Here is an 11132-nt window from a genome sequence, read left to right as displayed (position 1 = left end):
TGTGTCACAACTTCTAAATGGGCTTCTTTGAAAGTGACGAGTCCGGCAACAAGTACACGCAAGGCATTCACAAAACACTATAAACGTAAAGAGTGCACTTGAGTGTGTTATTAAGACACGTACAATTGCATGTGTTAATCAGTCTCGCAATTCTACATTATAGCTTCCTTTATCTAAGTTTTCATTCGCTTTTACTTTTGTTTTTCAGTTTTTTCGGCAGCTGCCGGCTTCAACAACCTCACGTTTCTGCGCGACGGCTTCACATTCTGCATACACTAGACACATTTTTTTATCACCACATCTTCCCACCCACCCGCATGTTCTTCATGGTACAGAGATTTCGGCAGTGCGTGCCGCAACCCGAGAGTTAACCAGCATCGTTCATGCTACCATGGCGAGTTTCTCGTGAAGCATATCCGGAAAGCTGCTCACAACTGCATGTATATGCAGCGAGAAAAGGACTCTATACATCATAACTCGCACTAAGCAACACTGCCTTCACAACCATTGCTAATTGCCCTCTTCTCGCTAACAATCGCACACATTCCTGGCTCTCATTAGCCACACAGGAGGCGCTGTCTACTGGGGACTCCTGTGTTCGGGCTGTCAAGGTAGATGGACGTGTTTTTTGAGCGCTCCGGATCGACTGCGCAGATAAGTGTTTTTGCATGTTTTGAGCTTGTCTTTATAATTATAAGGCAGCGGTTGAAATCTTCGTAGCACTTATTTTATGGTACGGCTTTTTCGGGGGCCAGTCACCAGGTATTTATTAGTTAGTGCGGGTGTGTGTGTTTGAATTTTTTTTGTTTTTTTTTTCTTTTGCCACCCCGTGGGGGAGGTGCGAGTACATAGAACACGCAAATTTTTGTAGTAGAGCTTAGACTTTCTTTTTTTTGAATGCAGGGCTCGAGTTTAGTAATTATCCAGTATAGGGACAATTCGTGTCAGAAAGGCATGGTTAAAAAGACTGTATTGTGTTCAGGATGTGGAGTGGGTTTGAAAGTGGACCCAAGCGTAGAAGCGGATGGAGAAGAGGCTGACGCGAAGTGTAGGCAATGTGAGGTCGAGGAAAAAATGGAGAAAATGATGGTTGGCCAGAGTGAACTGCTGATGAGAATCGCCGAGCTCGAGACTGCGTTGGCGACAGAGCAAAAGACAACGAGGGCAATGGCAGAAAGACTGAAGTCCGCCGAGGAAGCGCTAGCGAAGCTGAACAAAGAAGCGACCTACCGAGAGAACAGTAGGGAACCGGCAACCAGAACGGTGGAGAAGGATAAGCAAGCAAGTTTGGGAAAAACAGGTTTAGCCGGTTCAACTGTCGCAAGGCCCAGCTTCAGCGAGGTAGTGGTGGAGCAGGGAGGGAACAAAGCAGCCGGCGTCACAGGTGAAAGTAGCCCCCAAGTTCAGAACGCTCCAGCTGAAAAGTCACAGCATGTGATAATCACCGGGGACTCGAATTTAAATCGATGCACAGAAGCCATCAAAGAGAGGGTAGAGGTGACAAGGGGGTTGCAGTAGGGGCGTTCTCAGGACGCAAGCTGGAAGCAGTAATGAGGCAAGCGAGCGCAAAGCTCAAAAAGACAGCTGATAGACGAAACCTCGTGATAATTTCAGGCGGTTTAAACGATGTCCTAAATGAAGATGCAGCAGGACTAGCATCCACACTAACGAAAGGCGTTGATGACATGCGCGCCACTTCTCCTAAGGTACAGGTAGTGATATGCACGATACCGGAAGTACCGGTGCGTGATAGCAACCTGCAAAGAGCGGTGGTCAACGCAAACCAAGAGATATGGTGGATGAGACAAGAGAAAGGCTTTGAGGTGATGGAAATAAACAGAGAGGTGCATAGGTGGGGGGGTTTTCAACGAGACAGAATTCACTTCGATGGGCGGCTAGGTCATGAGGTGGGTTGGCGACTTGCAGGACGCGCAGTATCTTTTTTGGGGGGCAAGCGAGCCCTTCGGGGTGCAGGATAGCTAGTAACGAGGAAAAAAACCAGGGAGACTCTTCGACAGGTGGTATGGACAGATACTATTCCAAAGTGGCACCAATATCTAAGATAGGTAGAGTCCGGGGCATAAATAGACGTAGCCACGAGCGCGGAGCCAATTCAGACATAGGGTATATTAACATGCAGGGTGCTAGGAACAGGCTGAAGAGGGAAAAGATAGAAGAACAGCTAAGGGAAGAGAGGCCGATGGTATACGGTTTTGTAGAAACACATCTCAGGGACATGGAACAACCTCCGAACAATCCGGACTACGCGTGAGAATATTGTAATAGAACAGAAGGCAGCAGAAAGGGGGGTGGTATTGGGGCATTCATTCATAAAAGTACAGACTGGCAAAGGGTCAAGCAGGAGTGCAAGGAACATTTATGGGTAAAAGAGAAAGTGGCAGGTCAATTGACACTCCTTGGTTTCGTGTACTTGTGGACGGGAGCAAAGGCCAGAGAGGAAAACCAGGCAATGGTAAAGTGTATATCAAAGGACATTCAGGAGTTAGGAAGAGAGTGCGAGATAATTATACTAGGAGACATGAATGCGCACATAGAAGATATAGATGGGTATACCAACCCGACAGGCAAAATGATCATGGATATGTGTGAAAGGCTTGATTTGATCATTTGCAACAGTACCGAGAACTGTGAAGGTCAAATAACATGGGAGGTAGGAAGGCTTCAGTCGACGATAGATTATGCACTGATGTCACATAGGATGTATGATAACCTCAGGGGAATGTACATAGATGAAGGTGGCTCCATAAGTCTGGGTAGCGATCACAAACGTATCAAGCTAAGTTTTGGAAGAGCAGTGAAAGTGGGAAGGAGACAAGATGAGCAACTACAGGAAAATTTTTATCCAGATAGGCAAATTGAAATGGCCCCTAACAAATTGAGAAAGTAATCACGGAGGATAATAAGACAGTGTTGACATACACGAATCTAATTAGACTCTTTGAGCTAGAGCTTGCTAAGACGCGTGACAAGTCACCCCGGAAAAGAAGACACAAACCCAAAAGTTGGTGGGATGAGGAAGTTAAGAGAGCCATAGGAAAACGTCAGGAAGCCTCTAGGGAACACAGACATGCTATGCAGCGGGGTGAACCGACAGATGATGTTGAAAGAAAATGGGCAACCTTTCTAAGCTGTAGAAGGGATGCATCCCTTCTGATCAATGAAAAGATTAAAAGGAAGGGAGCTCAGTGGCTGGAAGAAGTGCATAAAAAGATAGAAAGGCAGCTGCGAAATTTCGGAACCATCTAAACTTCCTAAGAAATGAGACGAGCCTAGAGCAGAGTTTTATAACTACAGCCCAAGGTGCTAGGCTAGAAGGGGACGAAGCTATTGAATATATAAGAACAAGGGTGACAGAAAAATTTTAACAAAGAAGTACTTTATGCACCACAATAGACAAGGACGAATCAAGTGGTGCAATGGCTCCATTTTCACAACAAGAGTGGGAAAGGGCTGAGAAAAGGGTTCCTAGTAGTACATCAACAGGCCCAGATGGAATTTCAATTAGGCTGATATAGACATTAGGTCCGAAGTCTAAGCAGGCTTTGAGAGAGGCGGTGAGCACATTAATAATCGATTGTGAAGTTCCCGATGGGTGGAAACTTAGCAGGATGAGCATGATCTATAAAGGAAAGGGGGACAAAGCTGACATAAACAACTACCGTCCTATAACAGTGACGTCAGTGGTCTACAGGCTGGCGATGCGAATTATAAAGGAAAGACTGCAGGCGTGGATAGAGGATGAGGGGGTGCTGGGGGAACTGCAGAATAGGTTTCGGAAACACAGGAGGTTGGAAGACAATCTGTTCTCACTGACGCAGTGCATCGAAATAGCAGAAAAGGAACACAGGCCCCTGTGGCTAGCATTTTTGGATATCAAGGGAGCGTACGATAGCGTGGTTCAAGAGGAATTGTGGGTAATACTGGACACACTAGGCGTGGAACATGTAGTCACTAATCTTTTAAAGGGTATCTATAAAGGTAAAAAGGTAGTTATAAAGTGGGAAAAACAGGTATCCAAGCCTGCAGAGTTAAAACGGGGGCTTAGGCAGGGGTGCCCCCTGTCAACCTTATTATTCATGATGTACCTACAAGGATTAGAGGCAAAACTAGAGGGAAGTGGACTGGGCTTCAACCTCTCTTTAGTCAAACAAGGAAAGCTTATTGATCAGGCACTACCAGCATTAATGTACGCAGATGATATAGTGCTAATGGCCAACAACAAGGAAGATTTGCAGAGACTGATGGACATCTGCGGTAATGAGGGAGATAGGTTAGATTTTAGATTCAGTAAGGAAAAATCAGCGGTCATGATTTTCAATAACAACGAATGCAGTGAGCTTAGAATAAAGGAGGTCACGCTAGAGTTAACAGATAAATACAAATATCTGGGCGTATGGATAAGCAAGGTGACCGAGTATCTGAGGGAACACGAAATATACGTGACGACTAAAGGTAACAGGAATGCAGCAGTCAGGAAAATTAGGGCACTGTGGAATTACAATAGGTATGATGTTGTGAGAGGAATATGGAAAGGGGTCATGGTTCCTGAGCTGACGTTCGGCAATGCGGTCTTGTGCATGAGATCAGAAGTTCAAGCAAGATTAGAAATTAAGCAACGTGGAATAGGTAGGCTTGCTTTAGGAGCTCACGGGAATACACCAAATCAGGGTGTACAAGGTGATATGGGATGGTCATCATTTGAGGGCAGGGAAGCTAGCAGCAAGATAAAATTTGAGAAACGATTGAGAGAAATGGGGGAAGAGCGTTGGGCTAGGAAGGTTTTCAGCTACTTGTACATGAAGAATGTCGATACAAAATGGAGGAAGCGAACCAGGAAGTTTACTGGTAAATACTTAGAAAACAGCAGGTGGCCAAACCAAAAAGAACTATCGGTTAAGAAGAAAGTGAAGGAAACAGAGACTGACATGTGGAGAATGGGCATAATTAAGAAGTCCGCAATAGAGATCTATCGAACTTTTAAGCAGGAAATTGCCAAGAAAAGGATCTATGATAATACTCGGGGTAGTTCTCTACTGTTTGAGGCCAGGACGGGAGTACTGCGAACCAAGACATATCGGGCCAAATACGAAGGGGTAGACACAGTGCGCCAGGGTGGAAGGAAAGGTAAGGAGAGGCCCTGACGTCACTCGTTGTGAAGCCGCGATGAAACCGGAAGTCGGTCATATTGACAAGGCAAATTCTCCTCTCTTGTTTACATATCAATGCGAAGCAGAAGGCGCGACTCCCTCTCTGTCTCAAAAAGCACGTGGCCTGCGCGCCGTGTGCGCTGGTGCTATTCGAAACCAACGGAACGCATTTTAACACGCCGTCTTGCCGCGATACGGTTAGCGAAATCTCTGCGTATGGCTGTTGTACTCTTGCACTGCCAGCGTTTACGATAAACACGGCAAGTTGCATGTTAAGCTTTTTTTTATTTGATGTGTGTTTTGTGAAATCAAAGATTATATTTCGGACATTGCCGCGCGACGAACCAGGCACCGAACTTTGTACAGCTTCTTTCACATCACTTTTCTCCCTTTTGCGCTTCTTTTTAGGCTTTAAGAAATTTTCAGTCAGGCTTTGGGCTAAACACAACAATAAAAAAATAAAAAAATGTCTTCCCTGCAATAAACCTGGAGGTCCGTAATTATGCCAGTAAAGCCGGCGTCGGTGGAGCTTGTGTGCGTGGCAGCCCGTTGAGTTTGCGCCGGCCTCTTTGTTTTCGCCCCTCTTTTGTTCGACGCGCACTGGTTTCTACGGATATCCCAAAGGCCATGATCTCATTAGGACGAAAGCAGCGAAAATCACCCGAAAGTGCGTGGGAACACGTCTCCAGTGTGATTCACGCGCACTAGTAGCTACGGAGAATGGAGACCAGGATCACGTTAGGGCGAAAGGTGGGAAAGTTAGCCGAAGGACTGCGTGAGAAAAGGCCTGTCAACATCACTTAGTCAACATCGTTCGAACGGCGTTGTAAGCTTCTGAATGCACATGCACGCGCACCAAGTGAGGTGTACCTAGTTACCTTGTGCAGGTGCGTGTATACATTTTAACGAGTTATACTACAATACAAACAATATTGCAGAGAGCGAGACAATATTGGGAAGAGGGAGCATCTTAAGCGAAGTAGAACAGGTACTTTAATGCGCAGAAGCATGTGGTAACTGTACAAGAACATGAAAAGCAAAATTAGACTACAGTCTTAATAAGGGCCTGTGGACCGTAAATGCATCGTTCGTTGTCATAAGAAGCAACACCACATAACTGTCACTAACCTGCAAGGCATTCATTGAACAAATTCTTGAGCACAGCCGTTATCTTCTATGATGGCTTTTCAGCATAATTTTGATGGACGCTGCAAATTCGGAGTAAGTATACGTGCGCTCGTTCCATGGTTTCTAGCTCACACCTGGTTACAACCACCACCGAAGGGAAATCGCGTAGCTAACAATGCGGCACAAAGAATGGATGCTGTCGAACACCTGCAGTACGCAACGGTTAGGTGCGAGGCCCATGAAAACGCACACACCACCGCTGGACCACCTGAACGGTGCCGCACCGCACTACATCAACAATAACAAAACGCCGCCATTGTGCCTAATGAATATGGCCGCGCGTGACGTAATTTACGCCACATTTTTACGCCCTGCGCCGGCTGGGCATGCCCTCTCCTTACATTTCCTTTCTCCGTGCAGTATGCAGTGCGTGTGGAGAGGAAGAAGAAACTGCCGAACACTTGATAATGTTCTGTGAAGGACTTCACCCTATAGTTCAGGATGATGGCGCAGAGTTTTTCAAAGCACTGGGGTTTAGGGACCGGGAGGGCAAAAGAAACTTTAAGCGGGTAGACTCAACTAGAAGGAGGTTGTGTGATTGATGGCTAAAGTCAAGGCACGAGTGAAAATTAAACTCTTCACTGCAAAGTACGAATCCCCATACTCACTTTTTAAGGAAAAAAATAAATATAGTTTTTGGTTCATTAGGTATTACGGCTTGGTGGCGCTAGCCACCGCCCGATCTAAAGGGTACAGCCATATCCATCCATCCATCCATCTATCTTAAACATTATATACGCTCGCTACCAGCCCAGGATGGCACGCTTCCAAACATGACATGAATAAAATATTTTAAGGTTCAAAGAGCAAGGGTTACGCACCTTGTCTCCACCGCATACACTTCCTTCCATAAAGATTTGACAATTAAGACCGACTCCAACGTGACTTTAAGCTGCACTGAAAGTAACCGTAGCGAATAACTCTGTGTTGCAGCTTTAAGCATCACGTCATAGGCAGTACTGAACGCTCGACTAAGGGCATACTTGGTCTTGATCTCAAGAAGGCTTTTGACTCTGTCACGCATAGCACCATTCTAAATCAGGTCAATACCCTAAACTTGGGGCTTCGCACGTACAACTATATAAGGGCGTTTCTTACGGGCAGAACGGCCACGATCACTGTGGGAGCACTCAGGTCGTCCTTGTAAGCATGCATTAGTTTGTTGATGGTTTGCCGTTGGGTGGTTTTGCTGTCTTCTGGATTGAGCAGGAACCGTAGAAAATGCCATGTTTTACTAAGACTCAGCTGCCTGGCCATCGCATCGCAGGTTTCATCCCAGTGTTGCCGGCTTAGTTGTGTTGCATACATCTCTATCTCTGTGTTGAGGAGTGCTATGCGTTTCATGAGATTTCTGTTATGTTTCTGTGTCTTCCACTTCTTATGGAGCGATCGCTTTGCCTCCCACATGCGGAGGAGCCGGCTATCGATCTCTTAGAGGTGTTCCTCGGGAGGTACAATTCGGGTGGCATTATTAATATCCTGTTTAAGCGTGTGTATCCAGTCCTCTATGTCGCTGATGGGTTGGACCTGGTTCTCACGTGATTTGCGGAACTGGGTCCTGCCTATCAATTTTCGCTGTTTTCCCGTGGGTTTACGTGGACCACCTTGAACATGTACCTCGATGATTTATTGGTCGCTACCCAGGTTCTCTAGGGTATTTTTCCAGGTGGCTGCTGATGTGTTTCTCGTGAACGTCAGATCAGGCGTTGTGTCTTTACTGGAGCTAGTGCCCGCACGTGTGGGTGTGCTAGGGTTGGTGATGAGAGTTAATCTCTCCTGCTGCGAGTCAAGCCAGAGGGCCCTACCTTTAGGAAACAAATAAGAGTATCCCCAGGCAGTGTGTGGTGCGTTGAAGTGCCCCGCTATTAAGATGGAATTTTGGCCAGCGATGTTGAGGGCGCGTTTAAAGAGTGTGAGAAATCTGTGCTTCTTTTGTTTAGGGTGGCTGTATATGTTTAGTATAAAAAGACTTTCGTGTGTCTTGCGTTGCGGAACGAGTTCAATAAATATGTTGTCTACATTGGTAATTCCCGTGTCGTGTTGCTTGAACGTAAGGTTTCGTCTAACTAGGTTGGTAACGACAGTCGTCTTCCCGTTGGCATGTCCGATCGAGTGGTAGCCTGCCAATGTAGCGAGACAATGTGTCTTCTGCAATAAAATGATATCGGGCTTAACTTTCCCCTTATGGTATTGGTGAAGATTTGCTTGCTTATTCGCGTAGCTGCTACAATTCCATTGTCAAATTGTGTGGGCGTGATTTCTAGCTTCGATGAGACGCAGGGCGTAGGAATGTCGCCGGCTGTATCACACTGAATGCCGACGAGGAAGGTTGCTTTACATTCGCTGTGGGATCCAGTCCGCTAGGTTGCAGAAGGGTGATTCAAGCCTCCACAGCGATGAGTCGCTGTTGTAGGTGTTAGTTTTGTTGCTGGGTAATTTTAGCCATAGTCTCCACGCGGTCAGTAAGAGCTGAGATCAGTCGGGATGCGTTGATCATCCACTCATTTAATTCTTTGACTGAATGCTGAACTTCCTTCAGGACTTTATTCTCGGGCGTCACGCGTGCGGGTTTGTCTTCATTAGCCTGGGTTTCGGCTCTGCGCTTGGGAGGTGGTGGTGTTGTACCTTCCTCCATTTTTCCACTGGGTTTAACAGCTGAGAGCAGTGGTACTACTGGTGGAGCATGTTTTGTTCTTTTATAGTGGTGTAAGTCCTCCTTGAGGGTCCTGTTGTCCTCTCCTAAAGCTGTCATTTTCTGGCTACATTTTGCTAACTTCTGCTTTAGCTGTGCTATTTCAGCCTCTAATTTATAAAATTTGCCTTGAGAAGCGGCCTACTCAGACCCCGAGCGCGCCTTCTTGACTACGTCTACCCAGCCCACCTTGAAGGCTGCGCGAGGTCCAGGTGTACGGCTTCGAGATGTTGACTACGACCGGGAGCGGGGCCAGGAGCGGGGCCGGGGGTGAGACCGTGACCGAGAGCGCGACCGAGACCGCGACAGAGATCTCGACCAGGATTTCTTTCCGGTCTTCCGGGTAGGGGTAGTGTCCCGCTGCTCGAGGCTGTTGTTGAAAGGCGTTGACTTCGTCAGGTAGTCTTCATATTGTTGTTGTCACTCCCATTGCCGGCGTTTTACCAGGTACGGCGTCTTGTAACGTGCCCTGCACGCCTTCTCGGCCGTCTGGTGGTCGCCGCCACATAGTTGACAAGCGGGATGGCATTGGTGATATTGCGGGGGGTTGGTCGTACCACAGCCATGGCACACGGGGTTTTTCTGGTTTGGGCATACATCTGCGCGGTGCCCCAGGCGACCGCATTGGTAACACGTCTCTATCTGTTTGCGGTAAAGGGAGCACTTCAACATTGCCCCACCATAACGAACGTATGACGCGAAGACAAGCGAACAGTACGATCACCGTCGTTGTGTTGCTGAGGCGTTTTGCAGCGATGGCGGTAGAGTTCTTTGTTGTAATCACATTAGTCGTAATATCTCGCGCGGTATCTTCCAACGGGATATCACGTATCACGCCTTTTGACGTACCGTCTGGTGCTGCTTCATATGCGCTGGTATCGTACGTCTTGTTACCAACCACAATGCGAGAGATTTTCTGGTATCTATCAGCATGCGCCTCCGTGGGTGTGCTCACAACGATGATATTTTGCTGGAAATTTGGGCATATTGTGTCCTCATCTTGGGCGTCTCTCGGAATTTCAGCGGCGTGGTAATTGCTAGTCGCCAATCAGGCGGCTCCATGATCGGTGAGTCGAAGGCCGCTTCTAGGTCGGATGACAATCTTGTAGTCACCTCGGGACAGTGGAGACATCCGGCTTAATCTTGTTATTTGACTCAGGCATTGGTCACGCTGTTTCTTGCTGTTATTCCCTCGTGTAGAATCCGCACCGGGTTCTAGTGATTGCCCGCGGGGCGACTTTTTTGATCCTACGGTGCTTCATCCTGTACTTTCTTCGAATTCTTGACGGGAAATGGGTTCTTCTTCCACAGTGACCTTCATTTCTTCTCAGAAAGTCGGACGCGTCAAATGCGCTGACCGGCGTTTCTTGGTGCCCGCAGAGCTAGGCCGGCCTACGCAGCAGCGTCTCTGGCAGCTGCGCTGCCGGTGGCTTGGCAGGTGTTAGGCGTAGCTCACGCTGGCGGGAGCCAGCGTGGTTGAAAAAAATGCGTCGCTAAAGGTGTCAATATAAAGTCCCCTCCTGGAACTTGGTGCCGGACCATTCGTGATGACAAGCTGTATACGCGGGTACCAAAGTCTTGTGGGCTTCTAGGTGACTTCCGCTGCAAGACATTCGTTGAAACCGGAGCCGACACGACGCGCGTCCACTCGCTCCGACGAGAGCAGCCTCTCCTCTTTACAGCTGTTGCTTCGAGGGATCATTTGACGCACTGAATCTGGTCATTGCTCTGTGAGGAACTTGTAAGAGACAATTTTATACATCTTTCATGTACCTTCAATACACTACAATCGTTTGCATAAAGGATGGCACGAAAACGTACTTTCTTTTGTGCAACTCATTTTTTGCATAGCCGATCGGAAAACATATTTCAGTAGGCAGCAGAACTCCGTAATATAACGAGTTTGTGCAAGAAGGCTTTTCTAGATGACTTCGCCCTTCACGTTCTTTGTTGAAGTTGGCGTTCTAGACCATCTGGGCTGCCTTTCTCTCACCGCCACCAAAACACAGTTATGTAATTCTTCTCATAACTCTTCAACGGGCTGATTTCGGAACACGGTGAGCCCCTCGGGACGGCTTTATGCT

Source organism: Rhipicephalus microplus, chromosome 4 (assembly GCF_043290135.1).
Source record: "Rhipicephalus microplus isolate Deutch F79 chromosome 4, USDA_Rmic, whole genome shotgun sequence".
Classification (NCBI taxonomy): Eukaryota; Metazoa; Arthropoda; class Arachnida; order Ixodida; family Ixodidae; genus Rhipicephalus; species Rhipicephalus microplus.
This window is presented reverse-complemented; position numbering follows the sequence as displayed.